Source organism: Oryctolagus cuniculus, chromosome 1 (genome assembly GCF_964237555.1).
Source record: "Oryctolagus cuniculus chromosome 1, mOryCun1.1, whole genome shotgun sequence".
NCBI classification, from domain to species: Eukaryota; Metazoa; Chordata; class Mammalia; order Lagomorpha; family Leporidae; genus Oryctolagus; species Oryctolagus cuniculus.
Window position 1 is genome coordinate 140,843,057 of NC_091432.1, and position 10,900 is coordinate 140,853,956.

At 46.7% G+C, this 10,900-nt stretch overlaps 1 long non-coding RNA gene across 1 annotated transcript; it reads left to right on the forward strand.

The window, feature by feature from the left end:
• Positions 1–926: 926 nt before the first annotated feature.
• On the forward strand, positions 927–10,262 carry LOC108176738 (uncharacterized). Its single transcript, XR_001793458.3, has 3 exons — positions 927–1,274; positions 3,123–3,183; positions 8,900–10,262. It is a non-coding gene; the product is annotated as an uncharacterized lncRNA (long non-coding RNA).
• Positions 10,263–10,900: the final 638 nt, after the last annotated feature.

Sequence of the window (10,900 nt, forward strand, 5' to 3'; positions counted from 1 at the left end):
GCTCCTGACTTCAGCCTGGCCCAGCCCTGGCTGTTGCAGCCAATTGGGCAGTGAACCAGCAGATAGAAGGTCTCTCTTTCTCTCTCCCTCTCTCTGTAACTCGGCCTTTCAAATAAATAACATCTTTAAAATTGAGACAAAGGGCCGGCGCCGCAGCTCACCTAGCGGCGCCGGCACACCGGGTTCTAGTCCCGGTCGGGGCGCCAGATTCTGTCCCGGTTGCCCCTCTTCCAGGCCAGCTCTCTGCTGTGGCCAGGGAGTGCAGTGGAGGATGGCCCAAGTTCTTGGGCCCTGCACCCCATGGGAGACCAGGAGAAGCACCTGGCTCCTGGCTTCGGATCAGCGCGGTGCGCTGGCCGCGGTGCGCTGGCCGCGGCGGCCATTGGAGGGTGAACCAACGGCAAAGGAAGACCTTTCTCTCTGTCTCTCTCTCTCTCTCTCACTGTCCACTCTGTCTGTCAAAAAATAAATAAATAAATAAAAAATAAAAATGAGACAAAGAAGCAGAAGTAGCAGCAGCAGCAGCAGCTGCGGTCTCTCTTCCCCCTTTTGCAACAGTTCCTCAGGAAAACTTGCTTTCCCTGCTTTGACTTTTGTCTGACTCTGGGTTTTCTCTGACAGGCATCAGCACGGTCCCACCTGATCAGTTCAGCGGGCAGTCTGAATTCAAAACAGGCTCAGCAGCTAGGTAGACCAGCACAGAGTTTTTCTTTCAGAGGAAATAGTTTTGAGAAAACAAAAAACAGAAGATCATTTTTTAATAAATGTTTTTATTTTATTTTTTTTTAGCCTAGTGAGCCGCGGCGCCGGCTTAAAACAAAAGATCATTAATGCCTGCCTCTTCCCTCTGCCTTCTGGGGGAACTGGGTTGTTTCTCCCTCTTTCTCTCTCCCGGTTCATTGTTGCAAAATCAGTGGGTCCTTTTTAGCAAAAATAACTACACTTTACAAATCATGCCCTATTCCCACCCAGACGTTTCCTCAGGAAGCGTTGCGTGCAAGAAGAATAAACTCATTGGCACACACACACACACACACACACACACACATCTTTATGCAAGTTAGTTTAAGACATGTCACGTCCAGGAATTGGACAGGACAAAACCATGAATTTTACAGATTTCAAAATATGTTTACGTAGCCTCCCACCCCTTCGTCCTGGTGACTCATCCAGCTAGCAGCCTAGCCGAGATTAATCCTTTCCTTGCAAGGATCTTCACTTAATGGTCAACCCACTTTCCTAAAGCAAGCGGACCAGGAGTAGGATGAAGAAAGGTGAGTCAGTTTAGCAGTCCGTTGTTGCAATCCGAAAAGCTGAATACGGTGATCAACAGACAGCCACGAGACATTCGGAAAAGGAGGTCAAGAGTGCAGGCTGCCAGGAATGGGCGGGGAGTTCAAGGTCCCTGTGATCTGTCCACACCAGCTTGTGGTTTGGGGCAGAAATAACAAGTAAGGAATGCAATTAGTTTTTGTGTCAGAAACACAGGATGCATCAGAAGCCTCGCTGCAGATGGGTCCCATTACAGAACAAGTCCTTTCTTGTGGGCATTTGTATGTTCCCTAGACAAGCCAGCCGGCATCCATGCTTGTTTTCGTAGTTTGGGGAGCCACAAAGATGTGTGGGGTCTGAGCTTTGTGTACCGGGCTCTGCAGGCTTCCAGTTCAGCACAGTTTGCAAGGAGGCTGAACCAGCCCCGCAGCAGGTGGCATCAGGTTTCAGCGTGGAGTCAAGTCCAGGCGATAAGCGGCTGTGATTGCATATTCCCCAAAACAGCCTGGGCTTCTGTTCTGTGTTCCGTGACTCAGTGACAAGCAAACAAGCCCTGTGTGACTTGTTAGCGTCCAAATCGGTCAGCTCAGAAACACGCACAGAGGCCTGGAAATGACCAGCCTCTCAGGAGCCACCTTAGTTTACAAAAGCTGATCAGCAACTAAAAATCCCATTTAGAGATTACCTTTCTTCAGTTTGTCTGCTTTTTGTCAGAATTTCCAATCAGCAAACAGTCGATCAAAAATCATCAGAAATGGGAACTTAACTTCTTTTAATACCCAAAGATTCCATTTGGAGATTTGTTTTGTTTTGTTTGGACTGCTCTCCTAATGAGGATGATCACTCTGACATGAGATTGAAAGCATAAAATATTATACCATGTAAATATTTTATCAGATGCATATGCAATAGCCATAAAGTACAAAGCCATTTTTTAAATTTCCTTTCTGTGCCATTTCCCACCACAGCAAATTTAGCATTTACAGGGTTAACCTTACAGCTGCCAAGAAATGCCTGGGCTGGGGGAGGGGAAGCTGTAGCAGCTCAGGAGATGAATTTTTTTTTCTTCTCTAGTTTGTCTAAAGCTTTGCTGTAGCCTTAGGGCCCGGTTTCATTTTTTTGCAGAAGAAAGCAACACAAACTTTGATGTGGGGCTCACCCAAAGCTCTCCTTTGGGAATGAGTGGGCCTTTTCCCCTCTGATGCAATACCAGGGCTTTTGTTTTTCCTACTCAAAGGTTTCTTACCAGTTTATCTTCCTACTAACAGGTTTTGAGAGTCTCTACCCTTTCAAGGCAAGCTCTTCTCAAGAGGTTGGAACGTGTGCTGTACACAGTTGAGAATTTGATTCTACACAATCTTGTGTTTAACCATAGCAAAGTATGTGTAACATAAGATTCGCCATTGTAACTACTTTGAAGTGTCATTAACTATGTTCACAGTGTTTTTGCAACATCACAACATCACCACTATCTCCAAAGTTCTTCCAGCACCCGGGATTAAGCAGTAAATCCCAATTCCTCCTCTCCCACCACAGCACCCAGGGAACCTCTGTTCTGCCTGGCCCCTTGGGCATATTGTGTGTGTTTTAGGTGAAGAGGATCATACAAGTTCTGACATTTGGCGTCTGACATATTTCACCTGGCATGTTTTTAGATTCGTCTATGTTGTCACATGTCTCAGAACTTCATCCTTTTTATGGCTGAAAAATACTCCACTGTATGCATGAAGGTACTTCAAAAAAAAAAAAAAAACACACACACAGAAAATGCATATTATGGAAAAACTATGCATGGATTTCAAAATGTTTGCACCAGAACAAATTCATCTTTTAATCCAATTCTTCCACAGACTTTTGGAAGCATCCTTTTGAATCCTACATTTTGCTTCTTCATTCGTCCATTGATGGAGGGTGAGTTGTGTCTCCCTTTTGGCTGTTTGGATAATGCTGCAGGAAACATCCATGTCGGTGTCTGAGTCAAGCTTGTGAAGAGTGTTCTCAGCCTCCGTGATTTACCGGGCCCAGGAGTTCTTATGCTCATGGCTACCATTTAGCAAGGGGAAAGGGGGGGGGGGGGGCAGAGGAAACCAGGCACCTGCTTCTAGGACTTCTCACATTTTGTGATGGTGTGAGGAGTCAGATGGGTTAATAGCTAGGGGACCCCAATGGAATTTGGGGTGTAAAATATTTGCTTCCTTCCCCAAAAACGTTATTTTTAACAAGAACAAACAGCCTGCCCTCCTTCCTTCCAGAATCACCAAATTTACCATGAGATTAGCAAGGAAGCTCTTCCTGAGCTCCCGGCTTATTGTGAAAACAAGTTATCTACCCCACCCTTAGCAGGCCAGACTGGATGGAGAATTGTAAATAAGGTCTTATGACGGTTTTTGTCCCCACCCAAATGCCAATCTGATTGCCAAGTTTTTTTTTTTTCCTTTGAAATTGTACTTAAAGCCCACTGCCACCAGTCCCCTTTGTTTTCCTCTCCTGGATGCCCCCTCCACACCACTCTGGCTGGAGGTTCTTGATTCTACTAAACCCTTTTAGATCTCTTGGAAATTTTTCTTCCGGGTGAGGCCAAGAACCAAGGTAACAATAATTTCCATGCCGCCAAGTTCCTGTAATAATGGGGCAAACCCAATTCTGAATTTACAAATTGCTGTGGGCCTGCCTGCCCCTTTCTACATAGTCGTGTGACCTTGGCTAAGGCATGTCTCACCATCCCCAGTTTCCTCCTCTGGGAGATGCTTAGATATGGTTATTTTTAACCAGAGTCCCGTTAAAGGGTATTTATTTCCTGAAGTAATCTACATCAGTTATTTAACGCATTGCACAGCACAGAGTAAGTGGACAAACAGTAGTAAGGATTATCGCCATCTATTTTATTAGTCCTGTTAATATCAAAGTAGTGATATGTGTTTCTGAAAGGAACTTGATGCAAGTCATAGCATGTAATAAAACACAAGAGTAAATTAGAGTTGCAGGAGGCTTATCCTCCATGCTGCAACCTTATGGAAGGGCCTCACATCTGAGGCCCGGACATTGGTGGTTTTTTGCTTGTTTTAAATATTTATTTATTTATTTATTTATTTGAAAGGCAGAGTTACAGAGAGGCAGAGAGAGATGTCTTCCATTTGCTATTTCACTCTCCAAATGGCTGCAACGACCAGAGCTGGGCCAATCCAAAGCCAGGAGCCAGGAGCTTCTTCTGGGTCTCCCACATGGGTGCAGGAGCCCAAGGACTTGGGCCATCCTTCACTGCTTTCCCAGGCCATAGCAGAGAGCTGGATGGGAAGTGGAGCAGCCAGGACTTGAACCGGCGCCCATATGGGATGCTGGCATGGCAGGAGGTGGCTTTACCTGCTAGGCCACAGCGCTGGGCCCAACATTAGTGTTCTAGGAGCACTCTTTGTTGGTGACACCCATTCTTGAAATCAAGGCACCCCGGGCCTTATTTGCTTCTGTTAGCTGAGTCACATGACTGGCCTCAAAACGCAAGTGCTTTCAAAGTTATCTACTTCCCAGTAAATAGGTTTTCTGCAAAAACAACAGAAGCTCCTCGCCCACAGTGCATCCCTCCCCTGGAGGCTTTTAGAAACTGAAAGAAACCTGGTGGACCATCAGCCCTGGGTCCCTAGGACAGTCCAGGAGAATGGCTACACCCCCTATCTTCACACATTTTTTGTTGGGTGGGGTGATCGGCCTAGCAGCTAAGATACTACATCCCATACTGGAGTGCACAGTTCACATGTCCAGTACCCTGCTTCTGATCCAGCTTCCTGCTAATGCACACCCCGGGATGCAAAAGGTGACAGCTCAAGTAGTTGGGTCCCTGCCACCCATGTGGGTGACATGAACTGGGTTCCTGGGTTCAGCCTGCCCAGACCCGTCTGTTGTAGGCATTTGGAGACAGAATCAGTGGAGGAAACATTTCTCTCTGTCTCTTTGTCTGTCCCTCTGCTGACTTCCAATAAAATTAAAATAGATAAATAAAAATGTAAAAAACATTTAGTAATAAAAACAGACTTCAGGATACATCAGTCAAGTCCTAGCTTGTAATGGAGATGATTTTATTAGCTTTTGGTCAATCGTTCTAACTGAGAAATTGTATCCCGAGCTCTCTTGGCTAGTGGAATGACATTTCAGTGCCCTCCGTGACAAGGAAAATTCAGCAACTGGAAACTGCTTTAGCTCTGAGACATTGGCAAAAGTCATGCGATTTCACAATGGTAACAGTCATCTATCACTGCACTAAAAATTAGGATGAGGGAGCCAGTACTGTGACACAACAGATTAAAGCCCCAGCCTGCAGCGCTGGCATCCCATATGGGTGCCAGTTCAAGTCCTTGCTGCTCCACTTAAAAACCAGCTCCCAACAGATGATGGTCCAAGTCCTTGGGCTCCTGCACTCACGTGGGAAACCCAGATGAATCTCCTGGTTCCTGCCTTTGGATCGGCTCAGCTCCAGCTGTTGCAGCCATTTGGGAAGTGAATCAGCAGATGGAAGACCTCTCTCTGTCTCTATTTCTCTCTGTAACGCTGTCCTTCAAATTAAAAAAAAAAAAAATTAGGATAAACACAGCAGCTCAAAACAATGCACACTTCTTATCTCACAGTTTTTAGGCAAGGGGCTGGCTCTGTGGTGTAGTTGCCTAAGTCCCTGCTTGAAGTGCCAGCATCCCATATGGACGCCAGTTCTAGTCCCGGCTGCTCCACTTCCAATCCAGCTCTCCGCGATGGCCTAGGAAAGCAGTGGAAGATGGCCCAAGAGCTTGCACCCATGTGGGAGACCCAGAAGATCTGGAAGAAGTTTCAGGCTCCTGGCTTCAGATCAGCTTAGCTCTGGCCGTTGCCATTATTTTGGGAGTGAACCAGAGGATAGAAGACCTTTCTCTCTGTCTCTCCCTCTATCTGTCTGTAATTCTGCCTCTCAAATAAATAAATAAAATCTTAAAAGAAGAAGGAGGGTAGTGGAGGGGAGGAGGAGGAGGAGGAGGAGAAGTCCAGGCAAGCTTAGCAGGTCATCAGCTCAGGGCCTTGCGGGGAGGCTGCAATGCCTGAGAGGCGGGGCCCCGTGCGGGGTGGCCGAGGGAAGAATGTGCTGCCACGCTCCTGTGTCTGGGGCAGAATTTCAGTTCTGCAAATGGCTGAGGGACTGAGGAGCAGATGTGTGAACAGTTACACCAGGGTGCTTTGGGCGGGGGGGTGGGGGGGAGTATTCCCGGGCAAGGAAGCACTGATGTCTAAATAGAGCAAATAAGCCAAATCCATTATCTGCTGGTATGTACCTTTTTGCCTGAAATAGCTATTTTTATCTCAATTTTTAAATTAGTGTTTGGGTTCTTCACTGCTGAGAGTGACCAAGTCCCCTGTGAATGAATATGAGTAACCCGTCCCTATAACTACAGCTCCCTTCCGGCCAAGGCTGGAAATTAATTTCACATCACTGTAAAATTCTTGAACAAACAAAAGTGTAAGGATATTATTCAGTGGAGGGAAAAGCATTAAACAGAATGTAACATACTACTTTATCATGAAAAAGAAAAAGACATTAAAATATTTCTATATATAAATATATTTATATATTATGTATACCTATATAGAATATATTTGTATCTTATATACTAATGTACATTAATATACTTATGTTACTATATTTTTTATATATTATTTTAATGTATAAATATGTTGTGAAAGGGTACACAAAGAAACTACAAATAGGGGTCCCGCGCCGTGGCTCACCTGGTTAATCCTCCACCTGTGGCGCCGGCATCCCTTGTGGGCACCTTGTGGCTCCTCTTCCAGTCCAGCTCTCTGCTGTGGCCTGGGAGTGCAGTGGAGGATGGCCCAAGTGCTTGGGCCCCTGCACCCGCATGGGAGACCAGGAGGAAGCACCTGGCTCCTGGCTTCGGATCAGCGCAGCGCCAGCCGTGTCGGCCATTTGGTGGGGGGGGTGAACCAACGGAAGGAAGACCTTTCTCTCTGTCTCTCTCTCACTGTCTATAACTCTACCTGTCAAATAAATAAATAAATAAAAATCTTAAAAGAAACTACAAATAGATATATAAGTGGGGGTGATGAAGAGACTCAAGTTTTTTGTTTTGTTTTGTTTTGTTTTTTGACAGGCAGAGTGGACAGTGAGAGAGAGAGACAGAGAGAAAGGTCTTCCTTTGCCGTTGGTTCACCCTCCAATGGCCGCCGCAGCCAGCGCACCGCGGCCGGCGCACCGCGGCCGGCGCACCGCGCTGATCCGATGGCAGGAGCCAGGAACTTATCCTGGTCTCCTATGGGGTGCAGGGCCCAAGCACTTGGGCCATCCTCCACTGCACTCCCGGCCACAGCAGAGAGCTGGCCTGGAAGAGGGGCAACTGGGACAGAATCCGGCGCCCCGACCGGGACTAGAACCCGGTGTGCCGGCGCCGCTAGGTGGAGGATTAGCCTAGTGAGCCGCGGCGCCGGCCTCAAGTGTTTTTTTTTATATAAGATTTATTTACTTATTTGAAAGGCAGAGTTACAGAGAGGCAGAGAAAGAGAAAGGGTCTTCCATCTGCTGGTTCATTACCCAGGTGGCTGCAATGGCTGGAGGAGCTGATCCAAAGCCAAGATCCAGGAGCTTCTTCCGGGTCTCCCACGTGGGTGCAGGGGCCCAAGGACTTGGGCCATCCTCCACTGCTTTCCCAGGCCATAGCAGAGAGCTGGATGGGAAGTGGAGCAACCAGGACTTGAACCAGCACTGCAGGTGGCGGCTTTACCGGGTAGGCCATAGCGCCAGCCCTGAGACTCAAGCTTTTAAAAACTTTTCAGTTTTTGTATTTGGAGAGGGTAAGAAAAATACTAAATCGCATGGAAAGAACATGAAACGTGCCCCTCAAACAGCTCCCTAACCCCCATCAACACTCGAGAGATTGCTAATAGTTTGCTACATATTCCCACAGACCAGGGCTTCTCAATGCCATACCAGCAATTCGGGGCAGTTCAGAATACTCCCCGTCCCGTACCTAGATACCAGTAGCATCCTCCTGCCGTCATGAAAATAAAAATGTCCACTGACATTGCCAAATGTCCCGGGGAGGGCGTGAACATCTCTCCCAGTCCAAGGCCACTGTAGCATACACCAAAACCTAATACAATAAACACACGGACGAGGTGTTGCAGTCTGAAGAGCATGTGGTGCAGGTGTTTAAACCCCAAAATTGCTGGGCTAATTTTAATGGTTGATGGAGTAAGGGTAGAGAGAGCTGATGCAGTTATGGTGCCTAGCAGCCGGGTCCAGTGGGAGGTCTTCAGGCTACTGGGGGCATGTCTCAAGAGGGCTGGCTTTTCAGCTGAGTTCAGCTCAGCTCCTCTCTGCTTCCTGGCTGCCCATGATCCTCCCTCAACACACATTCTGCCACCCAATGCCTGAGTCAGACAGCAGACTCCTGGAGCTGCCTGATCTGGGGCTGAGAAACTCCAAAACCTTGAGCTGAAATGTACTTCTCCCTTCCTGGGCACCTGTCCCCAGGAGCAAAGTTCACAGAAAGCCAAGTGATGCATACAGTGACTTGTGATTGTTTTGGCTTTAGTAGGTATGATTGACAAAAAGCCAAACAACATCATCTTTGTTGCTTTCTTTTGTGTTTTACAGATAAGAACATTGCAGTTCAGAGAATTATTGCATTTTGGACACCTGATTTCCCAACAGCGCCCTTTCAACACTATCTTTATTACTTCTTTAAAATTAATGGTGGGGCCGGCGCCATGGTTCACTTGGTTAATCCTCCACCTGCGGCGCCGGCATCCCATATGGGCGCCGGGTTCTAGTCCCAATTGCTCCTCTTCCAGTCCAGCTCTCTGCTGTGGCCCGGGAAGGCAGTGGAGGATGGCCCAAGTGCTTGGGCCCCTCACCTGGCATGGGAGATCTGGAGGGGGCACCTGGCTCCTGGCTTCGGATCGGCACAGCACCGGCCATGTTGGCCATTTAGGGGGTGAACCAGCGGAGGGAAGACCTTTCTCTCTCTCTCACTCTCACTGTCTAACTCATCTGTCAAATAAATTTTAAAAAATTAATGTTACTGTGGATTGATAAAGTAATAATTATATCCATGTATATGGGGCATAATATAATGTTTTATGCACGATAATCCCCCTTTAGCCACCATCAACAAAGGTCTAAAAACATTAAGTAAAAACTTCAGATATAAACAGTTTATAGTTTAACTTGTGCATCATTCTGAACAATCTAATGAAGCCTCTGCCAGCCCCACTCTGCAACACCAGAATGTGAATCATCCCTTTGTCCTGCATGTCCATGCCACGCATGTCTATATAGCATATCTGTGCCATGCATGTATGCACAGCACGCCTATGTAATACATGTATGGATAGCATGTCTTGCCAGGAGTGTATGCATAGCATGTCTGTGCCATGGGTGTATGTATAGCATGCCTTGTCATTCATGTATTCATACCGTGTCTGTGGTATGTGTGTATGTGTCGCATGCCTGTGCCATACATGTATCTGCAGTATGCCTTGCCATGTGTGTATGCATAGCATGCCTGCATCATGTGTGTATGTGTAGCATGTCTTGCCATGCATTATGCCTAGCATTCTGTGCCATGTGTGTATGTGTAGTATGTATATGCCATGCCTGTGTAGTGTGTCTGTGCCATGTGTAGACATGCTACATGTAGACATGCTACATGCATGTCTGTGCCGTGTGTGTATGTGCAGTGTGTCTACCATGTGTGTATGTGAAGCATGTCTGCGCCATACATGTGTAGCATGTCCATACTATATGCGTATGTTACCTGCCCACTAGTCCTAGTAAGCCCTCTCCATGATCAGATCAACTCTCACAGTGCGAGTTTATTGTTTCATTTGTTATGTTTGATTATTAGTTATTGTTGTTAATCTCTTACTATGCCTAATTTATAAATTAAACCTCATCACAGGAATGTATATATAGGGAAAACATAGTATGTATAGGTTTAGTGCTATCCATGGTTTCAAGCACTCACTGGCGCTCTAGGAAATAAATATCTTTGGGGAAGAGAAATCTCCTGTATGGATTCAATGTGGCAAGATTAAATCAATCTAATCAACATATCTGTCCCCTCTCTTTTCTATCATTTTTAGAGTGAGACGTTTGAAATTTACTCCCTTATTTTGAAATACACAGGGGCCATCATTGTGGCGTAGCAGCAGGTTAGGCTGATGCCTATGATGCCAGCGTCCCATATCAGTGTCAGTTCCAGTCCTGGCTGCTCCACTTCCAATCCAGCTCCCTGCTAATGCACCTGGGAAAGCAATGGAAGATGGCCCAAGTACTTGGGCCCCAGCCAACCATATGGGAAACTCAAAGGAAGTTCCTGGCTCCTGGCCTCAGCCTGGCCCAGCCCCCAGACATTTAGCGATTTGGGGAGTGAAGCAGCAGATGGAAGATCTGTGTGTGTGTGTGTGTGTGTGTGTGTGTGTTCTTTCTTTCTCTGTAACACTGCCTTTCAAATATTGGGGCAGACGTTTGGCCTGGTGTTTAAGACATCACTTGGAACATCTGTATCCCATATTAGAGGGCCTGGGTTTGAGTCCTTTTTCTGCTTCTGATTCCACTTTCCTGCTAATATGCAGTGAGGCAATGGCTCGAGTA